The sequence below is a fragment of the Lathyrus oleraceus genome, chromosome 2, assembly GCF_024323335.1.
Source record: "Lathyrus oleraceus cultivar Zhongwan6 chromosome 2, CAAS_Psat_ZW6_1.0, whole genome shotgun sequence".
NCBI lineage: Eukaryota > Viridiplantae > Streptophyta > Magnoliopsida > Fabales > Fabaceae > Lathyrus > Lathyrus oleraceus.
Window position 1 is genome coordinate 171,776,193 of NC_066580.1, and position 26,596 is coordinate 171,802,788.

At 33.7% G+C, this 26,596-nt stretch overlaps 2 pseudogenes; both read right to left on the reverse strand.

Moving 5' to 3' along the window:
• Positions 1–514: 514 nt before the first annotated feature.
• Positions 515–9,365, reverse strand: LOC127122468 (receptor-like protein kinase HERK 1; annotated as a pseudogene).
• A 5,481-nt stretch (positions 9,366–14,846) lies between these two features.
• LOC127122469 (probable receptor-like protein kinase At5g59700) lies at positions 14,847–16,198 on the reverse strand (annotated as a pseudogene).
• Positions 16,199–26,596: the final 10,398 nt, after the last annotated feature.

Sequence of the window (26,596 nt, forward strand, 5' to 3'; positions counted from 1 at the left end):
CTTCTAGGTGAGTTACAGTTGTGGCATAACAAAAAAGCAATGTATAACAAAAATACTAACAAACGAATAAGGAAACCATAGTTGGTGCTAGAAAGAAAACATGTAATGTATCTATAATATAATATGTATTGCTTGAAAATAAAAATGTATCCATGTATTATATTTGATCTTAAGTGACTAACTAACTTAATAAAGTGCTAATTAGCCTAACAAATTCAATAACTAAACGTTAAGGTTCTAATAAAATATCTCTTTTAAGAGATTTAAAAATGTATATTTTTTTACCACATACTGAAACTGCTCACGGTTGATCGCCTCTAATTGTAGGAGGTTCACGTTGGCCGCTATTTATGGGCGAAAGTTGATCTTCTTTGTACAAATGATAGATTTTAAAGGAGAGGAAAATAAGGACGATCAGAATACATGCTCCAACCACAACTTCAAGAGATATAAGAATGATCATTATGGTTGACAACCGAGAGGCAGCAGGAAGTGGAGTAAATGGCAGAGAAGCTTATGGTGGTAGTGGGGGAAGAGGTGGGGGCGGAGGGCTGAATTCCATTATAACTAACGGATTTGGAGGGGAAGGTGGATCCTTGTGAGCATTTGGAGGCGGAGGGAAAGGTGCACCCTTGTCTGCTCCAACCATTGTGCCCATGATTGAAAATGCAAGAACAAAACTAAAAGGGAGTGAAATGAGAAATGCATGGAAGAGAGATACATTTTGAAAATCTATTAAGAGGTAAAGACAAATGGAACGTAAAAATATATCGTTCTACTATCACTTGTGTTGCTCTTCTTATAGTCCTTTGGAAGAAGCATACTAAAATATCAATAAATTGAAGTCTAACTTAGCATGTGCAAGAAGCATATTAAAATAGCAATCTAGTAAAGATAAAAAGAATCGACTATCAAAAGTATAATTTATTACTATATGTGTTAACAATTTTTTTCTCTTAATTTTTCTTATTACTCTCTAAATGTGGCATAAATAAAATGTATATGGAATTCCAAGTTTGAATTTGTTGTAGGTCTCAAATTATAAATTACTTTGGTAAAAAAATTGTCATAAATTGTATCATTTTACCATTCTAATACAACATTAATAATTTTTTCCTTAGTAACTAATAAAGTTCAATATTGTAAATCAAACATAATTTTTCTCCTCATATAAAATTAATTAATTTCTTAATTTTTGTAAATGTCCAAAATATTTTATAACCTGAAACGGAAGAGGGAGTGAGTTTTTTTCTTTTGCAAATGTTAAATTAATTATGTATTGATTGTCATGCCTTTAACAAAAAAAATTAAATGTTTTTTCAAAAATAAAATTTATATAAAATAATTATAATTCTTTTTTAAAAAATTATATTAATTCAAAATATTCTTTGATGCAAACATACTGAGATAAACAATAATAAACCACCTAGAATTACCATCTTCAAGTAGCATTAGGATAAAACCATTTAGAAAGTAAAATAATAAAATAAATCAAAGAATTATCAAGTGCTTGTAAGAGGATACATGCTCAAAAATAGAAAGCAACAAAATATAATTAGAGTTTAAAAAATGGATTAACAATAAACAAAATTACTTTTTGATTTTGAACTTAAGAGAATCTCTTTTTTGAAAATTAGATTGAAATAACTTTGCCAAAACAGGTTCTTAGGGCGCCCAAAGTCGGTATAGGTTGCCTGAATTGCATGACAAGTCGTCTTACTGAGCTTGGGCCTACCTGCCTGAGCCGAACTATGTTTTCCTCCTAATTCAATTGATGAGGCATGTTGTTGGGAGAGAATGCAGATGTGATAAGGTCTACAAAGGGAGGCTGAATAGACCGTTCCCCTTAAAAAAACCAAAGTTTTTAAAAAAAGTTATTTTTACAAAATTAGAGTTAGAGCGTGGAAGGAAAAGATTATGAGCGGAAGAAAAACGTGATAAATGGATTTGATATCATATGTTTCATGATTATCATAAAGACAACTGTTCAAACAAAATCATTAACTCAAGTACATTTGAAGTTGCTTTAACAAGCAATTTAAATCCAAAAACTTAAGTTCAATACAAACTCAATTCAAGAGATGAATATTTATCAAATTTAAATGCATCACAGACTTGCTCTTATATGATAGAACACTATAAACAAGATCTAGTTCTATATGAAATTTTAATGATGAATTATACTTACATACATAATACAATGTGTTCCGTTCGGGAACCAGAAATGGATGCAATTGAAGAACTGATGATCTTAAACGACAACTTTGTTCTCCTTTTTGGTAGCACGAAGCGAATTTGCACGGTTAGCACTCCAACTGCGAAGTCAGTTTAAGATTCAAGTTGAGTATAATAAAGGTGGAAATTATAAATTTTCTTTTGCTCTTAGCATGTGACTTATAAGTATACTGGATTTGAGATAGATTGGGTCATGGTCATTTGGGCCTTTGGCTGGTCTAGAACAGTTTCCCCCAAGGCTTTACTAAGCACTAAAGAAGCTAGGGGAAGCCTTAAGTACCTTTGACCGTCCTCCATGACGTGATTCAATATGGAATGAAACTGAAACACTTGGGATCATTTTTGAAAAGTTAACAAGGAACATTCGAATTTAATGTAGTTCCATCATTGAAATGCTTCGTCGCCATTTCCTGACACGTGTAGTGACATGACCAACTAGGGTATGACACAATTTACAAATTACTTGAGTACACTCTAGTGTGTGTGTGTATCTATGAGTGGAAATCTAGTCGTTAATCTTGTGATTTCTTTCTATAGTTGGTATTTATCCTTTAGTTTTTGTTGCTTATAAATAGGATGGGTCGGGTATTTGGAAGCTTTCACAAAATTTAGCATTCAAACTAACAATCATTTTTCAAAAGACATCCTTATTCCTTCTTCCTGAGAATATCATCGGAAGAGATTCAATGATTCGCTTAAAGCTTTCTCCTTCTTCCATTACTCCAGCTTCACTAATCTCCCAAAATTAGGTACCATTTTAACTCAAGCTTTATCTTTAACATTTCCTATTTTCTAGTCAGGATGAGCGATGAAACGACTAACCTGGAAAGTGGTTATGACGTTGAAACTTAATTTGCTTATACAATGAGTACAATAATCTCATATTTGGTAAGCCCTAGGCTAGGACGCTCATGCCCAACAGATGGGCCTCCTAGATGGAATATATGGGAATCACACGGGAGGGTCCGTAGACGTGGGAGTCACGCAAGAGAAATTCCTCGCTGGCTCAAAAAAGATAGGAAATCAATAAACCTTCCTAGTAAGTCGGGAGCGGTTAATGCCACATCCAGCGGGAAAAAACCTAGGCCTCGATTATTCCTATAAATACATAATCTCTCAAGGGGATAAAGGATTGATTCTCAAGACATAAACATTTAACATTACTCAGATAGAACTACGCTCCTAGTAGCTATATCACCGTCAATCTAACTGCCCGCCTACAATCCAAAAGCGTCGGCCACCAATAGGGCCTCTCACCTCATGTGAGTTGGTCCCTCAAATAGCATCTAAAACCACCGTACAAGGCTACTCTCTGCCGTGAGTCAGCTCTCACCCCCAAATTCTTAATATACTTACTAGGACATATGAGTCTCCCTGACCTTGTATGAGGAACACATGTACTTTTTAGACAGTACAATGGTTGTTAGACGATATGCAACGATCTAGAAGGAGGGGGGAGGCGGGGTGAATAGATTCCAAGTTAAATACTTTAACAAAAATTTGTTTTGAAATTTTTTATGGCGAGCGGGTGTGACCCGGATCGAATCGTCTAACCGAACTACTATCAAAAAGCTCGAATATACATAAGTTTAATCAAAGTATGATATTAACACAAATTAGATAAAAAATACTTTCAACCATAACAAATTGAATATTATGCTAAAAGTAGAGAGTATTCCCAATGATAAAACACAAAAAATGTGTTTGAGAAAAATTATCGAACACCTTGTGTACATTCAATTTCGTTTAGAATTTTGTATGATTTTGTTGATCTTCAAATCCAACCACAATCTAATAGATTGTGATCAACTCAACAAAACCTTTTTCAAATGGTTTTCAAACGACAAAACGTATTTGATCGCACAATCAACGAATTCAAAAATTTATAAATGAAAAGTAAACGAGATAGAGAGAGAGAATACACAAGGATTTGTTTAGGTAATTCCCCAATCGACCTCGCTATGAGTACATTTTTCCTCTATTCAAACTTAAATTAAGATAATGAAATTAACCTTACTTTGTAAAAATAGTACACAAGAGAAATGAATGCATGGAAGAAGAGACATATATTTTGAAAAGCCATTGAGAGGTAAAGACAAATGGAAAGCAAAAATATATCTTTTTAAAATTATTTATTAAACTCTGTAAAGTATTAAGTTGTGTTGTTTTTCTTAGACTCTTGCATGTTTTAACTCCAATCTTCAACCACCAATACTACTATCAATAATTGAAGTCAGACTTAGCATGTGCAAGAAGCATATTAAAATAGCAACATAGTTAAGATAAAAGTGATAAAAATATTCGACAACCAAACAATATATATATATATATATATATATATATATATATATATATATATATATATATATATATATATATATATATATATATATATATTTTAATTTTCTTAATTATTTTTACTTGATAATTAATAAAGTTCAATATTGTAAATCAAACATAATTTTTTCCCTCATACAAACTTAATTTATTTCTGAATTTTTGTAAATGTCTAAAATATCTTATAACTTGAAACGAAAGAGGGAGTAATATTTGTTTCTTTTGTAAATGTTAAATTAATTATGTGTTGATTGTTATGCCTTTAACAAAATAACCTTAAATGTTTTTTTCAACAATAAAATTTATATAAAATAATTATAATTCTTTAAAAAAATTATATTAATTAAAAAATTCTTTGATGCAAAAATATTGAGATAAAAAAATAATAAATCACCTAGAATTACAATCATAAAGTAGCACTAGGATAAAATCATTTAGAAAGTAAAATAATAAAACATATCAAAGCATTATCAAGTTCTTGTAAGAGGATACATGCTTAAAAGTAGAAAGCAACAAAATGTAATTAGAGTAAAAAAATGGATTAAATAGAATGTAACAATCACAATAAAAAACATTACTTTTGGATTTTGAACTTAAGAGATTATTTTTTTTAAAACTAGATTGAAATAACTTTGCCAAGTTCAAAGGAGGATGATCTATTAGTAATTAATAAGAGTCCAAAACATTAATATTGAACTAGCGTCCGACAGGTTATTAGGGCGACCCAAAGTTGGTCTGGGTTTCCTGAAGCGTATTGTTAATACCTCAGGATTGGCATTAATTTTGTAAAACAAATAATGTAATCATCTCTGTTGTTTTAATATGTTGGGTTGAAGAAGTTCAACATCTGGACCAACATGTCATGTACGATGTCACGACATCAGGTCTGTGACATCGCACATGTGTAGAAAACTGAATTAATTAATTCAGTATATATTCTGGGATTAGCAAGGATATCTGGTGAATATCCTAACTCCCATGTGGAGGTCTTAAAGACTCAATCAGAAGATATATAGGCTCAAAATAAGGAGATATATATGGAGAGAGATTTTAGGATTGAAGACCTTGTTTGTAGCAGAATTTTTCTACTGAAGTTGTAAGAGCAAAGAACAAGTCTGTTGCGATTTCTGAAGGCCCAAATCCAGTTGGGTGATTAGGTTATAAATAGCTTATTGTAACCTAGTTTTTGTAAGCCTCTTAGAATGAATTTTTAGGGGTGTGTGTGAGGTAAACCTCCCAATCTGTGGGAAGGTTACCATGTGTTTCTCAGTGGTAAAAGCTGAGAGTATTTGTAACTCAAAGCCTGTAGGCAAGAGTGATTATGTTCTTGAATGAAGCTGTGAAGCAAGGTCAAGGTGTTTGAACATTACATTGTATTTGTAGTGATAGGAATGGAAACTGGAGGTTTCTATCTAGGAGTTCCTAGGTATAGATTGCATTGGGTAGGGATTAAGTGAAGAGTTGTAAACGGGGGAGTTTAACTCTGAATTAATACTGCTGATAGTGGATCTTCTTCCTGGCTTGGTATGCCCCCAGATGTAGGTCATGTTGGACTGAACTGGGTTAACAATTTCCTGTGTTTGTTTACCTACTGCATGTTATAATCTTGTCTGCCATAACTCAGATTGTATATCAAGTTAATAACAAACCTGATACATAGCCTTCTGTTGGAATGTCAATCAGAACGTTTTGACATTCATCAACAACAACACATACTGTAGAATAAGCATGATGATCTCAGTTCAGTATGTAGTTAAGTCTGGTCTACAAGAGGATAACAGACCTGGCCAAAAGATCATTGTGAAACTGTCAAACTGGATGTCTTGACAGTTCTTCCAGTAAGCTGATACTGAAGTAAGAGACTGGTTGATCTTTTACAATACAACAAATTTAGCACAGTCTGTTTTCAGGAACTTAACAGACTTAGCATATGGTCCTGGATTTGAATGTCAAACTGAATGTTGTGACATTCATTCCTGACAGCATATGCTAAATTGCTGAATGGTTAGTTTTTCTGTTTCAGGATTTTTCTCAGGCTATTCTTTAGGAATCCAACAGCTGATCTAAAATCCAGGAAACTAACAACTAAGCTACAATTAATGAACCTAGAAAATAGACTATTTGTTAGCTCCTTAATAAGTGGAGATTAGTTTAACTTGTTTCAACCTTTAATTTAAGAAATACAAGTACAAGACCAACAAACTGGAACAATGTAACAGATGATGTCCAAATCAGGATTAAGACATCGTGCTGATAACTATGTAGGAAAACAACAGAAGTGAAGGCTATGGTGCACATAACTAGGTGTTCCTCCATTCTAGGGTGACATAGAAGGAGATGTCGTGACATCTGTGAAAGGGTGCATATGAGTACATGATTTAATAATTGTCTTGATGTATTAATTACAATGTTGGATCAGATGTCATGACTTGAAGTAGAACATCTGAATACTGACTACGCCAGAATTTCACGTATAATAAGTCGTCTTATTGGGCTTGGGCCTACCCTCTTGAACTGAACCATGATTTCCTCCTAATTCAATTGATGAGTCACGTTGTTGGGAGAGAATGCAGATTTGATAAAGTCTAGAAAAAGAGGTTGAATAGACAGTTCCCCTTACAACAACCAAGCTTTTTTAAAAGGTACTGTTCTGAATGACATTGTTGAGAAGAATTTTTTGCAAGCTACGAAGGTGGTTTGTTGATGTTGTAACTGTCAAAAATATCAACGAAACTGCATTTTTCTAGCAACAATGTAATGTATATTGCAGCAGGCTACATTGAGAGGTATCATTGGAATATTGTAAAAGAGATTACTAGATTAATATACCATGATTTGGCTCATATATTGCAATGGAACGAAAACGACGAGCGTTTTTCGGGACTCACAGAAGGCATAACAGATTTTGTTAGGATGAAGGGTGAATAGGCTTTAGATCAATTGAATTCTACAGGTATAGGGAGTCGATGGGGCCAAGGATATGAGATAACAACTCACTTTTCACACTAATGTGAAAATATCAAAAATGGGTTTGTAGAGATTTTGAACGCGAAGTATAAAACGGGTTATAGTGAGAATTACTTTAATGACCGGCTAGGTAATTCAGTTTCTCATATGTGGCATGACTGCAAAGCAATGTATAACAAAAACACTAGCTAAATAATAAGGAAACTATAGTTGATGCTAATAAGGAAACATGTAATATATTTGTATCATCATAACAAAGTTGTGCTAACCTAAAGAGAAAGATATTATCACAAAGTAAACGAGGACAGATCATAAGAGAAAGAAAACATGTAATGTTTGTCTAATATCAGAACAAAGTTGTGCTAACCTAATAAAGAGAAAACATGTATGTATTTGTAATATCAGAATAAAGTTGTGCTAACCTAAAGATAAGGATAATATTAGAACAAATCAAGAAGATAAAAAACATCACATACCCTCGTCTGATATTACCAACCCAGAGAAAACTCTTGTCAAAGAAAAATCAGCTATTGCATACTGTGTAGCAAGTTCCACTATACTGTCAGAATTATCTTCAGTGGACAGACCATGAATAGACGCTTCTTGAAATTGAAGGCAACACTCCAAATTCCAAAAAAATCCCCCATGGAGGGTCTGTCAGCACCGTGATCTACAACGCATCTTTCCGCTATTTCCATAAACCTCTTTAGGGAATCAGGATTGATATCCCCTATAATCAAATGCGAATCGATGATTTGATCTGACTGCCCTTTCTGAATATAATTGATCTCCCAATCTTTCAAATTGAATGTATCACTAGGAAGTGATAGATCAATGACCGACCTTGCACAAAGTATTTAAATGAGGACTGCTCCAAATGAATAAACATCAGATTTTTCTGTAACTTGCTCTCGCATAAAATACGCAGGATCGAGGTATCCAAAAGTTCCCTTGACATCGGTGCTGACCTAAGTCTCATGGACACTGGGACCCGTTCTTGATATGCCAAAGTCTCCTAATTTGGCATTGAGATTTATGTCCAATAAAATGTTCAATGATTTCATATCTAGATGAATGATCGCGGTAGGATAAGTCGTGTGTAGATAATTGAGTCCTTTTGTCGCTCCAATGCACACATTCAATCTATCATTACATGATAAACTTTGAAGACTAAAACCATACAAATGACTTCTCAAAGTTCCTTTTTCAACGAACCTTGTAAACCAAGATTAACTCGTGATTTTGGTCGAGCAGTAACCGATCAATGACACTAAATTCCCATGGCGGAATTTAAATAGTGTTTCTATTTCAGCCCTAAACTCTTTTATGCCCTGACGAGAAGTTCTACTCCCTCTCTTTACAGCCACTCTTCTTCCATCCCTCAATTCTCCCCTATATACTTTGCCAAATCCTCCTACTCCAATGAAGAGAGATTCATAAAAATAATTGGTGTTTTATTCGACTTCAGAGAGAGAGAGAAGGTACTGATACTCTCTTCTTGATATTATGTTAGATGTTGTTGCGACATCGTTTGTAGTAGTTGTCGTGTTTTCACTGAGCTCCTTCTATTTTGTTATAAATCTTCTACTCATGTAAATTAGTATCCAAACAGTTAACATGATGATAAGGACGACTACACCAGTTGCACTGACACCTGAGATGAGTCCAATGTTAGTGGAAGGAGGAGTGGAAGTCACCGGAGGAGAAGGTGGAGTCATATGAGGGGAAGTTGGATAAGGTGGTGGTGGTGGTGGTGGTGGTGGTGGGTAATCGGTAATAACAAATGGGTAAGGTGGAGAGCGTGGGAATTGTTTCTTGGATTCCATGAGAGAAAACATAGAGGAAATGTAGAGGAAATGAAGGGTTGCAAACAAAAGTGATAAAATACGAAGAATGGAAGGAGAAGAAGAAGAAGAAGAAGAAGAAGAAGAAGAATATGATAATGAAGGGATGTCATTATTGATAGCAAAAAATGGCAAGCGGTAGAGAAGAATTTACCAGTTAGAGTAATGTCCTGACTTGTGTTGATCTGCAAATCTCCTTTAAATGAAACAAGTTGGTACACTTCTTTTACTACTCACTTCAATTGCATAACAACGGTAACATATTTTTCTATTCTTTTTTATTAATTTAATTATTCTTTTAATTATAAATTATCATCTGTTTTGAAATATATTATACTTAAATTTATTTATAATTTTACTCCTCAATTTTTAATGTTTATCTCTTTACTCTTAATTTTATTTAATTTTTCTCTTAATTTTAATGTTTTAGTTATATTGTATGTGTTGTAATTATTAAATATTTTAAATAGTTATAATATAACTTTTATAATTATAAATATTAACAAATAATTCTTATGTTATGTTTTATTTTACTAGAATTTTACTTTTAATTGACAAACATTTTGATTTGTGCTCATTGAACATTTTAATGTCATTATGATTTGATTGTGGAAATGGAAATTTTTCAATTTGATTTTGAGTATTTAAAGTCTTTAGCGTATTCACTTTTTTTTAGCAGCAAAACAATAATATATATTAACTAGAATTATGCACAATAACAACCTGCTACAGCATAAAAACAGACACTAGTACCATATCCACCCACCCACTTTACTTTAAACCCAAGCACCTTATAAATGAGGAAATTAAAAAAAACATACCCAGACTAAATTAGACCATAACTTCCAAACCAAACTAAAATGTTGGCACATAAACCAACTAGCTCCTCCTTGAACCAACGGTAAGCAGACGAAAACGGAATAACGAATCACTCTGCACTGAACACATAATCTGAACATGTTGATGACTTAATACTTTGTTGTTGGAATAAGACTTTGTAGTCATATATTTACTTGGACTAATAATTTGTTGATGTCTTCTTCAATGGAGTACCAAGAAAGGTGTTGTAGGGCGGCCATGCAGTTGAGTTACGCGTTGTATCGTCAAATTTGTGTTGGAGAGTAGGGGCATAATGACAAAGTGGTCCCATAAGGATATCGACTTATAGAATTTGTACTTTTTCTTTTCACTTCTATTTTGATTTTTTAAAGTTCAACTACGTCTAGGGGATGAAAGACACTCAAAACCCCTAAAAAGGAAATATAAAATTTATTATTATTATTATTATTATTATTATTATTATTATTATTATTATTATTATTATTATTAATACCACTAATTTATATTTATATTTTCATCACACTTTTATTTTAAAATTTAAGCTATTCTAATTTCTTTTTTAAAAGACATTTCTATTCTAATTAAAATTTTCACATATTTTTATTCTAAGTTTTTTTTTATTTTTTTCACCTTAATCGAGAACATGATCATTGTTTTTCTAAAAGAGCAACATAAACTTTTTTTCTCATCTTCTTGTTATTATTTTCAATAAATATTTAAAGTTTCAATTTTTTTTCACTTTTGTCTTGCTATCAATTAGTTTATATTTATTATTGCATTTATCCATGTTGGAAATTCACTAAACTCTCAATGTGGAATTTCACGAAGAATTTCGAATCAAATTTTGATAAACAAGAATCAATATTTCTAATTAATTACTCCTCTTGTTCTTCACTCTTCACTTGAGTGAATTAACCATCTTAATTGTAAGATTATTTTCCTGCACAATGATTATTGAAGGAGAAAAGATGAATTGGGGAAGAAAGGGAAATTAGGGCTTTGGAGAAAAGAGGAAGAAGAAGTATTTATGCAGAGAAACTTCTCTGCTTTTCACACTAAAATTTTATTCAACTATGCAATTGAATTCGTTGTTTTGTGTTACAATCAATGATATGGGACCTCCCTATCTAAAGGCAAAGATTGCTTGCACGCCAAGAAATCTCCAACTAACCTAACTAACTCAGCTAAAATAACAAATAAAACTAAGTCTAAAATTCTATCAATATTTCGACAACTATATAATTCGACACACATAGTATTTCGACAACGACAAACTCTATAGAAAGTGTTGCTTTGACACAAAGAATTACATTCATAACACACCACTATCATATCCAAAAATTTACCCTCCCCTTTTCATTTTCATCTAACATTTTGGTTTAAGGTTCATCTACGTTCATGAATATACATATCATCTAGTTCACTAACATTATCATATATTCAAAAGTTTGAGGCCGATTTTACTTGACAAAGACCTAGAGTTTGTTTGAGAATCAAGCCCTATGAGTTGTGATGCTACAATCATTATGGAGAGCTCATCATGGTAATCATAGGTGCACAATCCTAATCAATGGTGCTTGAGACCTAGAAGATTGCATCATGGTGTTCATTCATTTCTCAAACCCTAGTTTCTCAATCTTGAGGTTTTGTGAATCTTGTGGTTTACTTGGAGGGGTTGTGAACCTTATCTTAGCTTAATACATTGATGGTTTTGTGAATCTTTTTGGACAGTACTGTGGTTGTTGGACGATATGCAATGATCTAGAAGGCGGGAGGGGGGGGGGGGGGGGTAACAGATTCCAAGTTAAAAACTTTATCAAAAATTTGTTTTGAAAATTTTTATGGCAAGCAGATGTGACCCGGATCAAATCGTCTAACCGAAATACTATCAAAAAGCTCGGATATGCGTAAGTTCAATCAAAGTATGATAATGAACATAAATTAGATAAAAATACTTTCAACCTCAATAAATTGAATATTAATCTAAAAGTAGAGAGTATTCCCAATGATAAAACATAAAAAATGTGTTTAAGACAAATTATTGAACACCTTGTGTGCAATCAATTTCGTTTAGAATTTTGTATGATTTTGTTGATCTTCAAATCCAACCACAATCTAATAGATTGTGATCAACTCAACAAAACCTTTTTCAAATGGTTTTCAAATGACCAAACGTATTGATCGCACAATCGATGAATTCAAAATTTTACAAATGTAATGTAAACGAGATAGAGAGAGAGAGAATACACAAGGATTTGTTTAGGTAATTCCCTAATCGGCCTCTCTATGGGTACGTTTTTCCTCTATTCAAACTTAAATTTAGATAATAAAATTAACCTTACTTTGTAAAAGTAGTACACAAGAGAAATGAATGCATGGAAGAAGAGACATATATTTTGAAAAGCCATTGAGAGGTAAAGACAAATGGAACGCAAAAATATATCTTTCTAAAATTAGTTATTAAACTCTATAAAGTATTAAGTTGTGTTGATATTCTTAGAGTCTTGTGCATGTTCTAAGTCCTATATTCAACCATAAATACTACTATCAATAATTGAAGTCAGACTCAACATGTGCAAGAAGCATATTAAAATAGCAACCTAGTTAAGATAAAAGTGATAAAAATATTCGACTACCAAATATATATATATTATATATATATATATATATATATATATATATATATATATATATATATATATATTATTTTTTTTTAATTTTCTTAATCATTTTTACTTGATAATTAATAAAGCTCAATATTGTAAGTTAAACATAATTTTTTCCCTCATACAAAATTAATTTATTTCTTAATTTTTTTAAATGTCTAAAATATCTTATAGCTTGAAACGAAAGTGGGAGTAATATTTTTTTCTTTTGTAAATGTTAAATTAATTATGTGTTGATTGTTATGCCTTTAACAAAATAACTTTGGTAAAAAATTTGTCATAAATTGTATCATTTTACCATTCTAATACAACATTGATAATTTTTTCCTTAGTAACTAATAAAGTTCAATATTGTAAATCAAACATAATTTTTCTCCTCATATAAAATTAATTAATTTCTTAATTTTTGTAAATGTCCAAAATATTTTATAACCTGAAACGGAAGAGGGAGTGAGTTTTTTTCTTTTGCAAATGTTAAATTAATTATGTATTGATTGTCATGCCTTTAACAAAAAAAATTAAATGTTTTTTCAAAAATAAAATTTATATAAAATAATTATAATTCTTTTTTAAAAAATTATATTAATTCAAAATATCCTTTGATGCAAACATACTAAGATAAACAATAATAAACCACCTAGAATTACCATCTTCAAGTAGCATTAGGATAAAACCATTTAGAAAGTAAAATAATAAAATAAATCAAAGCATTATCAAGTGCTTGCAAGAGGATACATGCTTAAAAGTAGAAAGCAACAAAATATAATTAGAGTTAAAAAATGGATTAACTAGAAATTAACAATCAAAATAAAAAAAAAATACTTTTTGATTTTGAACTTAAGAGATTCTTTTTTAAAAAAATTAGATTGAAATAACTTTGCCAAGTTCAAAGGAGGATGATCTATTAGTAAGTAATAAAAGTCCAAAACATTGATATTGAACTAGTGCCCGACAAGTTATTATGGCGCCCAAAGTTGGTTTGGGTTGCCTGAAGCGTATGATAAGCTTTCTTACTGGGCTTGGGCCTACCCTCCTGAACTGAACCATGCTTTCCTCCTAATTCAACTGATGAGGCACGTTGTTGGGAGAGAATGTAGATATGATAAATTCTAGAAAGAGAGGTTGAATAGACAGTTCCCTTTAAAACAACCAAGTTTTTTAAAAGGTACTGTTTTGAATGAGATTGTTGAGAATAATTTTTTGCAAACTACGAAGGTGGTTTGCTGATGTTGTAACTGTCAAAAATATCAACGGAACTACATTTTTCTAGCAACAATGTAATTTATATTGCAGCAGGCTACATTGAGAGGTATCGTTGAAATATCGTAAAAGATATTACTAGATTAATATACCATGATCTGGCTCATATATTGCAATGGAACAAACACGGTGAGGCTCCTTCGGGACTCACAGAAGGCATAACAGATTTTGTTAGGATGTAGGGTGAATATGCTTTAGATCAATGGAATTCTGCAAGTATAGGGAGTCGATGGGGTCAAGGATATGAGATAACAACTCACTTTTTACACTAATGTGAAATGTCAAAAACGAGTTTGTGGAGAATTTGAACGCGAAGTATAAAACGGGTTATAGTGAGAATTACTTTAATGACCGGCTAGGTAATTCAGTTTCTCATATGTGGCATGACTGCAAAGCAATGTATAACAAAGACACTAGCTAAATAATAAGGAAACTATAGTTGATGCTAATAAGAAAACATGTAATATATTTGTATCATCATAACAAAGTTTTGCTAACCTAAAGAGAAAGATATTATCACAAAGTAAACGAGGACGGATAATAAGAGAAAGAAAACATGTAATGTTTGTCTAATATCAGAACAAAGTTGTGCTAACCTAATAAAGAGAAAACATGTATGTATTTGTAATATCAGAATAAAGTTGTGCTAACCTAAAGATAAGGATAATATTAGAACAAATCAAGAAGATAAAAAACATCACATACCCTTATCCGATATTACTAACCCTGAGAACACTCTTGTCAAAGAAAAATCAGCTATTGCATACTGTGTAGCAAGTTCCATTATACTGTCAGCATGATCTTCAACTGACAGACCATGAATAACATCTTCTTGAAATTGAAGGAAACACTCCAAATTCCACAAAACATCCCTCATGGAGGGTCTGTCAGCACCGTGATCTGCAACGCATCTTTCCGCTATTTCCTTAAACCTCTTTAGGGAATCAGGATTGATATCCCCTATAATCAAATGCGGATCGATGATTTGATCTGACTGCCCTTTCTGAATATAATTGATCTCCCAATCTTTCAAATTAAATGTATCACTAGGAAGTGATGGATCAATGACCAACCTTGCACATAGTATTTCAATAAGGACTACTCCAAATGAATAAACATCAGATTTTCCATAAGTTGCTCTCGCATAAAACACTCGAGATTGAGGTATCCAAAAGTTCCCTTGACATTGGTGCTGACATGCGTCTTATGGACACTGGGACCTGTTATTGATATGCCAAAGTCTCCTACTTTGGCATTGATATTTCCATCCAATAAAATGTTCACTGATTTCACGTCGCGATGAATGACCGCGGTAGGATAAGCCGGGTGTAGATAATTGAGTCCTTTTGCCGCTCCAATGCACACATTCAATCTTTCATTCCAAGATAAACTTTAAAGACTAGAACCACACAAATGACTTCTCAAAGTTCCTTTTTCAATGGACCTCGTAAACCAAGATTAACTCGTGATTCTGGTCGCACAGTAACCAATAAATGACAATAAATTCCCATGGCGTAATTGAAATAGGGTTTCTATTTCATCCCTAAACTCTTTTATGCCCTCACGCGAAGTTCTACTCCCTCTCTTTACAGACATTTTTCTTCCATCCCTCAATTCTCCCATCTACACTTTGCCAAATCCTCCTACTCCAATGACGAGAGATTCATCAAAATAATTGGTGCTTTCTTCCACTTCATAGAGAGTGAGAAGGTACTGATACTCTCTTCTTGATATTATGTTTGATGTTGTTGTGACATCATTTGTAGTAGTTGTCGTGTTTTCACTGAGCTCTTTCTATTTTGTTATAAATCTTCTTCTCATGTAAATTAGTATCCAAACAATTAACAATATGATAAGAATGAATACACCAGCTACAATGACACCTGAGATGAGTCCAATGTTAGTGGCAGGAGGAGTGGAAGTCACCGGAGGAGAAGATGGAGAAATATGAGAGGAAGTTGGATGAGGTGGTGATGGTGGTGGGGATGGGTAATCGGTAATAACAAATGGGTAAGGTGGAGAGCATGGGAATTGTTTCTTGGAATCCATGAAAGGAAATGTAGAGGAAATGAAGGGTTGCAAACAAAAGTGATAAAATGCAAAGAATGAAAGAAGAAGAAGAAGAAGAAGAAGAAGAAGAAGAAGAAGAAGAAGAAGAATATGATAATGAAGGGATGTCATTGTTGATAGCAAAAAATGGCAAGCGGCAGAGAAGAATTTACTAGTAAGAGTATTGTTTTGACTTGTGTTGATCTGTAAATCTCCTTTAAATGAAACAAATTGGTACATTTGTTTTACTAATCACTTCAATTGCATAACAACGGTAACATATTTTTTTCTATTCTTTTTTTATTAATTTAATTATTCTTGTAATTATAAATTATCATCTTTTTTTCAATATATTATACTTAAATTTATTTATAATTTTACTCCTTAATTTTTAATGTTTATCTCTTTACTCTTAATTTTATTTAATTTTTCTCTTAATTTTAATGTTTTAGGTATATTGTATGTGTTGTAATTATTAAATATTTTAAATAGTTATAATATAACTTTTATAATTATAATTGTTAACAAATAATTCTTATGTCATGTTTTATTTTACTAGAATTTTATTTTTAATTGACAAACATTTTGATTTGTGTTGATTGAACATTTCAGTCTGATGATGATTGGATTGTGGTAATGGCAATTTTTCAATTTGAATTTGAGTATTTAAAGTCCTTAGCGTATTCACTTTTTTTTAACAGCAAAACAATGATATATATTAACTAGAATTATGGATGGACCACAATAACAAACCGCTACAGCAGAAAAACAGACACCGGTACCATATCCACCCACCCACTTTACTTTAAACCCAAGCACCTTATAAATGAGGAAATTAAAAAGAACATACCCAAATTAAATTAGACCACAACTTCCAAACCAGACTAAAATGTTGGCACATAAACCAACTAGCTCCTCCTTGAACCAACGGTAAGCAGACGAAAACGGAATAACGAATCACTCTGCACGGAATTTGTACTTTTTCTTTTTACTTTCATTTTGATTTTTTTTTAAATTCAAGTACGTCTAGGGGATGCAAGACACTAAAAACCCCTATGTTGTTGTTGTTGTTATTATTATTATTATTATTATTATTATTATTATTATTATTATTATTATTATTATTATTATTATTATTATTATTATTATTATTATTATTATTATTATTATTATTATTATTATTATTATTATTATTATTATTATTATTATTATTATTATTATTATTATTATTATTATTACCACTAATTTATATTTATATTTTCATCACACTTTTATTTTATAATTTAAGCTATTCTAATTTCTTTTTTAAAATACATTTCTACTCTAATTAAAATTTTCACATATTTTTTATTCTAAGTTTTTTTTTCTTTTTTTCACCTTAATCGAGAACATGATCATTGTTTTTCTAAAAGAGCAACATAAATTTTTTTCTCGTCTTCTTGTTATTATTTTCATTAAATATTTAAGGTTTGAATTTTTTTCACTTTTGCCTTGCTATCAATTAGTTTATATATATTATTACATTTATCCATGTTGGAAATTCACTAAACTCTTAATGTGGATTTTCACGAAGAATTTCGAATCAAATTTTGATAAACAATAATTACTCTTTCTAATTGATTACTCCTCTTGTTCTTCACTCTTCAATTGAGTGAATTAACCATCTTAATTGTAAGATTATTTTGCTGCACAATGATTATTGAAGAAGAAAAGATGAATTGGGGAAGAAAGGGAAATTAGGGATTTGAAGAAAAGAGGAAGAAGAAGTATTTATGCAGAGAAACTTCTCTGCTTTTCACACTAAAATTTTATTCAACTATGCAATTGAATTCGTTGTTTTGTGTTACAATCAATGATATGGGACCTCCCTATTTATAGGCTGAGATTGCCTGCACGCCAAGCATTCTCTAACTAACCTGACTAACTCAGCTGAAATAATAAATAAAGCTAAGTCTAAAATTCTATCAATATTTCGACAACTATATAATTCGACACACATAGTATTTCGACAACGAAAAACTCTAGAGAAAGTGTTGCTTTGACACAAAGAATTACATTCACAATACACCACTATCATACCCAAAAAATTTCCCTCCCCTTTTCATTTTCATCTAACATTTTGGTTTAAGGTTCATCTACATTCATGAATATACATATCATCTAATGGACTAACATCATCATAGATTCAAAATTTTGAGGCCGATTTTACTTGACAAAGACCTAGAGTTTGTTTGAGAATCAAGCCCTAGGAGTTGTGATGCTACAATCATTGTGGAGAGCTCATCATGGTAATCAGAGGTGCATAATCCTAATCAATGGTGCTTGAGACCTAGGAGATTGCATCATGGTGTTCATTCATTTCTCAAACCCTAGTTTCTCAATCTTAAATTTTTGTGAATCTTGTGGTTTTCTTTGAGAGGTTGTGAACCCTAGCTTAGCTCAATACATTGATGGTTTGAGGTTTGGTTATTGTTTGACTTGAGGTTTGACCTAGGTAAACCCAATTCATGGTGTTATTTGGTTGGTCTAACATGTGCTTGCATTCATGTTCCATTCACATCCCATTCACTTGATTATATTGTCCATATTCCATTGAAAAAAATTACAAATTACATCATTTTTGCATAAGTTGACTTTTGGTCAAATGTTGACTTTTTTGTCAACCAGTTGACCAAAGTCAACTCATCATTCTTGACCTCTAAGACATGTTTCTCTTCATTCTACCATATTTCATTGTCAAATCCTTGTTTTCCTTGGTTTTTTCATGACTTTGGGGCTTGGTCCATTTCTAGGTTTGACCACCTTATAGACCAAGAAACTAGGTCCATGACCAGGTCTAAAACCTAGTCAGACCAACATTTGGACCTACCCTAACTTTTTCCACTTTTAGCCTTTGTTTCATTTCAATCATTAGCCATGCTAAAACATTTTTAATCCATTTCATACATTTCAACCATCACATGTTCATTCAATTAAACTGTTGATTCTATTTCAATTTCCATACATTTCCATTTAATCAACATTACACTCCCATAGTCAACCACATCCAATTCACATTTTTATCCAAACATTAAATTTCATATACTAAAACCATAAAAAAAATACATAATCCATTCCAATTACAACATAGCCCAAGTTACAATATCCAACTCAAGCTCCAATTTCAATGGTGCATAGCAATCACAAGCAACCAATGCAAAAGTCAAAACACGGTTCAGCCCCTGCATAGCATGATATCTCACTTCCTCACATCCAAATGTTTTTTCTATAAATTTTTTAACAAGTCAATGATCCAATACCTACATTTTTCAAACAGATCAATTAACCAAGCAATTCATTCCATACAGAATAACCTGCAAATGCAATTCAATCATATAACAAACTAACTCAAAACCAACTAGCTACTCATAACCTACATCTGTAAAACCTTCTAACAAGTTCAAAATGAAAACATAACCATTCATTCACCTCACTCTAAATGAAAACAAATTTCCTTTAATACAAATTTCGTTTCTAGAACCTACATTTCGAATTTCCAAATTTTGATTTCATTTCATTCCACGTTAACAGATAAACATAATCCCTGGTTTTCCACTGACATTTCAATTTGACTCAGTTTTCATTTCACCTAATCTCATTTGCACTTTGATTTCCAAAACCAACTAAATTAACTAACAGTGGCATTTCACTTTCATTTCATTTGAATTCCAATTGAATTTGACTTTAACTAACTTTCTAATTTCTAACTGAAATATGAATTTCGATTAAATCTTCATTTCATTTCCTAACAGAAATTTGATTTTCCATATCACTATATAAATTAATCAACTCTTCAATCACAAGAAGATGCATCAGTTTCACCATTTCTCAGATTCACGATGTCACCACCTGATTTTGACCCTGAATCACCGATTCGAAACATGCATCATGACCTATACATCATTTGGATAGCATAACATGCATTCCACACCATATAATGCCTAGAATGTCAGTCGAAGTATATTTTCGGATCTACAGGCAAATTGGTTGAATCATTTTTCAAATGTGCGTCAAATCAGTGGCTGAAAATTTTCCAAATCAAGCTTGCAGACATCAGTCTTATTAATCTACATTTTACGTAATTTAACATGGTGTGCTTGATTTATTTTTTGCTAATTTTTCGGTCACATTTTGAATCGTATGAGCGTTTTAACCGGGCATTTTCTATTGCAAAATTTTATCAAAACTTGTATGTTTCCGAGAAGTTTATTTCGCATTGATCATTTTGATGCATTCAGTTTAATTTTTCGGGAACTTTTGCGTCTGATTTTTATTCATTTTGAATCATTTTATTTTTATCCTTTTGTCAACATGTGCATAAAAAAAATAGAATTAACTGTACTTTTAGCTTTGTTTTATTTTGATTATTTATAATTGTTTAAATTTTGTTATCTTTATTTCTTTTAAACTCATGCTATTACCAATAAAATATCAAAGGGCATGTTGGGATTTTAGCAATGTTAAAGACCCTACGTGTTCACTATATATGTTGTCATTGGCCAATGCTTACAGAGGAAAATAACAACGCCTCACCCATCCGCAACATACTCCCTCTCAAAACTCACAATCTGCACCTACCATACACTCTCTTTTATTTCACTACCAAACTTCACTTTTTCCATTTCACATATGTACAAAAATCCACATTTTCTTTATTCAACCATTTTCTTTTTTTCATGAAACTACTTCCTACTACCATAGTTCTTTTACAAAATTTTCTCCTTCACTTGCATATTTCAACAAACCAAACTCAAAATCCAACTTGAAAAAAAACAAAAAAAAAACTAAAAGGATCCATTTTTTTATCCTAAAAAAATGCTACCTCGCCTTATAATTTTCCACCGTGAATCTACTTCCCTTCAGTATACTTTCGTTACTTGTTCTGCTTATCTTTATTTTTCTTTGAGTTTTAGTTTTAAATTATATACATTTATTTTCTATTTATGTTTATTTTGTTTTAATATATATATTGTTAGTTTAAACTTTTATATATTTCGTTAGTGAAATTCTAGTTATCAGACTTTGGATGTCACTCGGGTTGTTATGACATCCAATTCTGCACAGACAGGGATTATGCAGAACTTAACAGTAAGTGCAGTAATAACACAAGCAATTGTTTACCCAGTTCAGTCCAACATGACCTACATCTGGGGGCTACCAAGCCAGGGAGGAAATCCACTATTAGTAGTATCAATTCAAAGCTAAACTCACCCGTTTACAACTTATCACTTAATCCCTACCCAATGCAATTTCAATCTTAACCTAAGATCAGAGTTCCTACTCACTCCCCCTCAATCACCTCAGTGATTACTATCTTTAAACAATATTAAAGACAAGTTGAAGTCACACTTCAAACAACTCTTGATTGTGCTTCACAGCTTTAATCAAGATACACAGCACTCACGCTTAAAAGCTTTGAGTGACACAACACTTACAACTCAATGAACACCCTATGCCACAGCAATCATCTACTTGATAATGGCTTGGCTTACAAGATACGTCTAATACAAGACTCACAAAAATACAGCAGTGAAGTATGTTGGACACACAAAATCTTCACGCCTCAAAATCCCTGAAACTGAATGAAGGAACGCCTTCCTTTTTATATTGCAGTACCCTGGGCTTTTGCACCTGTATTCTCCTGAATTTAAGGTCACGCGAGTTCCCATAAATTCAATATTTAGGTTACTAACAAATAGGCTATTTGTTAGGTTCATTGAATGTAGCTTGGTTGTTGATTTCCTGGTTTTTCTCTAAGCTGTTGACTTCCTGAAGAATAGCCCAAGAAAAGCTGAAACAGAAAACTGAACAACCTACAATTTAGCATATGCTGTCAGGAATGAATGTCACGACATTCAGCTTGACATCAAGGTCCATATGCTGAGTCTGTTTTTCCAGAAAACAGACTGTACAATTTTGCTGACCTGTACATGATCAAAATGACCATACTACAGTAACAGCTTACATTAATAAATGTCAAAGTGTCCAACTTAACATTTACACATTTGGCCTTAAGTTAGTTCTGTTATTCTCTTGAAGAACAAACTAAGTTACATGTTGAAGTATAGCAGAACACCACTCTGTCTAATCTTCAGCAGCTGCTGTTAATGATGAATGTCATAACATCCAGTTTGACATTCAGTCAGTAGGCCTTATGCCAGGTCTGGTCTTTCCTTGATAACCAGACTGGAAATAAATACTAAGTTCTAACAGAACACCTGCTGTTCTATTCCTTAGTATCTGTTGACAGGTATGAATGTCACAATATCCAGTTTGACATTCAATAAATCCTGTGTTAGCTAGTCCTGCAGTAACTACAATGTAGTCACACATACATGTCATGACATCAGTCAGGACATTAGTAACCATCTAGTGTTTTACCATATAATGCAGCCAATTAAACACCTACAAACTCCCCTTTTGGCAAATTTTTGGCTAAAACACTTTGATCCCCATAACAGAGTTCATAGCAGCGGAATCACACACCTAGCAGGCATTAATACTAGCTAATACACTCAGAGTGGCAGCACACTCACACACATGGAAGTTAAAAGAACTTCACATAGCAGCACACACATACAAAAGTTAAATCTAAACTTCAACACACAGGAGCTGCAGGGGAGGAAATCTGTCACGCGAGTCTGTTGTAGAGACCCACTCTGTTTGTCAGGGGTGGTGGTTATTACTCCCCCTTTTTGTCAAAAATGTTGCCAAAGCCAACAACTTAACCAGAGAATAATGACAGAGTTACAGACTTGGTTTTACTTCACAGTTTCAACCAAGTTGTCATCCACTTGATCTTGCTTCACAGCTTTGATCAAGTAATCACCCACTTTTGCTTTACAGTAGGTACCACCATATCAGATGCCATGATTTTGTTTCTGACATCCAGAACTACTCCTGCATGAACAGCATCCTTGAACTCCTGCAGGTACATTGGTCTTCTCACAGTAGGGTGTCTCGTTACCCTCTTGTATCCACCCTTGTTGCAAGTAGCATAGCTATGATCTGTTGACCAATCATAGCCTAGTACAAATTGTTTAATAGGCAGAGATATTAAACAATTTATCCCAAACTTCAGTGGTTGCTATAAGGTCTCAGAGAGACATATTCCCAGTTTGCTCCTTAAGTTTTCAAACTGAGTAGCATCCAGAGCCTTTGTAAATATGTCAGCCAGTTGAAGATCCGTGGCTACATGTTCCAAAGTGATCACCTTGTCTTCCACCAGATCTCTGATGAAGTGGTGCCTAATGTCAATATGTTTGGTCCTGCTGTGTTGGATGGGATTCTTGGAGATATTGATGGCACTGAGATTATCACAGAACAATGTCATGACATTTTGAGTGACATTGTACTCAGTGAGCATCTGTTTCATCCAAACCAGTTGGGAACAACTGCTTCCAGCAGCTATGTATTCAGCCTCTGCAGTGGACAGAGAAACACAATTCTGCTTCTTGCTGAACCAAGATATGAGGTTGTCTCCTAAGAAGAAGCATCCACCTGATGTGCTTTTTCTGTCATCAGCACTCCCAGCCCAGTCAGCATCACAGTACCCAGATAGGACAGGCTCAGACCCATGTGAATACAGCATCCTATAGTCACAGGTCCCATTGATGTACTTGAGAATCCGTTTGACTTGATTCAAGTGGCTCACCTTAGGATCTGCTTGATAACTGGCACACACTCCAACTGCATAAGAAATGTCAGGTCTACTTGCAGTTAGGTACAGCAGGCTACCTATCATGCTTCTATACAGGCATTGATCAACACTAGGCCCTCCATCATCTTTGGTTAACTTCAGATGAGTGGGAGCAGGAGTCCTCTTGTGCCTAGCATTATCCATACCAAACTTCTTAACTATGTTCTTGGCATACTTGCTTTGGGAGAGAAACATAGAGTCCTCCATTTGGTTTACTTGCATTCCAAGGAAATAGGTCAGTTCTCCCACTAGACTCATTTCAAACTCAGACTGCATCTGGTGAACAAATTTTTGAACCATTTGTTCTGACATTCCACCAAAGACTATATCATCAACATAGATTTGAGCTATCATGATTTTGCCTTCTTCATCCTTCACAAACAAGGTTTTATCTATGCCACCCTTTCTGTATCCATTTGAGGTCAGAAATTCGGTTAACCTTTCATACCATGCTCTAGGTGCTTGTTTCAACCCATACAAGGCTTTCCTCAACTTGTATACATGCTCAGGTTGGTTAGGATCACAGAACCCTTTAGGTTGTTCCACATAGACTTCTTCATTCAGGTAGCCATTCAAGAATGCACTCTTCACATCCATTTGGAATAGCTTAAACTTCAGGATGCATGCTACCCCCAACAGCAATCTGATGGACTCAAGTCTAGCCACAGGAGCAAATGTCTCATCAAAATCTACCCCTTCAACTTGAGTGTATCCTTGAGCTACTAGTCTTGCTTTATTCCTAGTAATTACTCCTTTCTCATCAGATTTGTTTTTGTAGATCCACTTGGTACCAATGATGTTGGTCCCTTCAGGTCTTGGAACTAGCTCCCAGACTTCATTCCTTTTGAACTGCTCAAGTTCCTCTTGCATGGAAGTGATCCAGTATTCGTCAGTCAGGGCTTCTTTCACATTCTTTGGTTCAACCTTGGATACAAAGCGGGAATTTGAGTTTATTCCCCGTGACCTAGTAGTTACACCACTGGTGGGATCCCCTATGATAAGATCCTTAGGGTGGTCTTTCTGAATTCTGATAGATGGCACTTTGGTGATTGCATCTACTTCACATTCAGGAGGAGGTTCCTGTACTTCTTCAGACTTGACTGGACTGTCAGTTGAACTGTCAAGGAATGTTTCAACATCCTCCATGACATCGGTTCCTTCCTCTTTATCATCCACAGTAACATTTATGGATTCCATCAGGACATTGGTCCTGTAGTTGAACACTCTGTAGGCTCTGCTGTTAGTGGAGTATCCCAGAAATATACCTTCATCACTTTTGGGGTCTAGCTTCCTTCTCTGTTCACGATCTGTGAGAATGTAGCATTTACTTCCAAAGATATGAAAGTACTTCACATTGGGTTTTCTGCCTTTCCATATTTCATATAGAGTGGAGGAGGTTCCTTTTCTCAAGGTGACTCTGTTGTGAACATAGCAAGCGGTATTCATTGCTTCAGCCCAGAAGTGCATGGGGAGCTTCTTTGCATGAATCATTGCTCTGGCAGATTCTTGAATAGTTCTATTTTTTATTTCAACTATTCCATTATGCTGAGGAGTTATAGGGGAGGAGAACTCATGACTTATTCCTTCAGACGAGCAAAACTCATCAAACTTGGAATTCTTGAACTCCGTACCATGATCACTTCTAATCCGGACCACACAACTGTCCTTTTCCCTTTGAAGTCTTATGCACAGGTCTTTGAAGACATCAAATGTATCTGACTTCTCTCTGATGAAGCTTATCCACGTGTATCTGGAATGGTCATCCACCACCACGTATGCATATTTCTTCCCACCAAGACTTTCATCCTGCATAGGTCCCATTAGGTCCATGTGCAATAGTTCCAGAACTCTGGAGGTTGTGGGGTGACCCAGCTTCGGATGTGACATCTTGGTTTGCTTGCCCACCTGGCATTCTCCACAGACTCTTCCTTCGTCAATCAGAAGCTTTGGAATTCCTCTGACTGCTTCCTTGGATATAATCTTCTTCATTTCCCGTAAGTGGAGATGTCCAAGACGTCTATGCCACAGCTTCACATCCTGTTCATCCTTGGTTGAGGAGCATGTTGTGGAAAAGTTAGAGACTTCAGGTTCCCACAGGTAGCAGTTATCTTTGGACCTGGTTCCTCTCATAACTTCCTGATTGTCACCATTTGTCACAATGCATAGCTCCTTAGTAAACTGAACATGAAACCCTTGATCACACAGCTGACTTATGCTGATGAGGTTTGCAGTTAGTCCTCTTACTAACAGCACATTATTCAGTTTTGGCACTCCAGAACAGTCCAGTTTGCCCACACCTTTTATTTTTCCTTTGGCACCATCACCAAAGGTCACATAGCTGGTAGTGTGAGGTTGAATATCTACCAGTAGATTTTCCATACCAGTCATATGTCTTGAGCATCCACTGTCAAAGTACCAGTCTTCTCTGGTAGAAGCCCTTAGAGCAGTGTGTGCTATCCTAGCAAACCATTGTTGCTTCTTAATGGGAACATAACGCTTATGTGTTTTATGCTTAGGCTTAACATGCAAGGCTTGGTTAGGGAAACCATGAATCCAGTAGCAGAAGGCTTTTATATGACCCAGCCTACCACAGTGGTGACACCTCCACTCCTGGTATTTCCTCTTCTGATGTTAATTCATCCTAGTTCCTCGATGTTGAG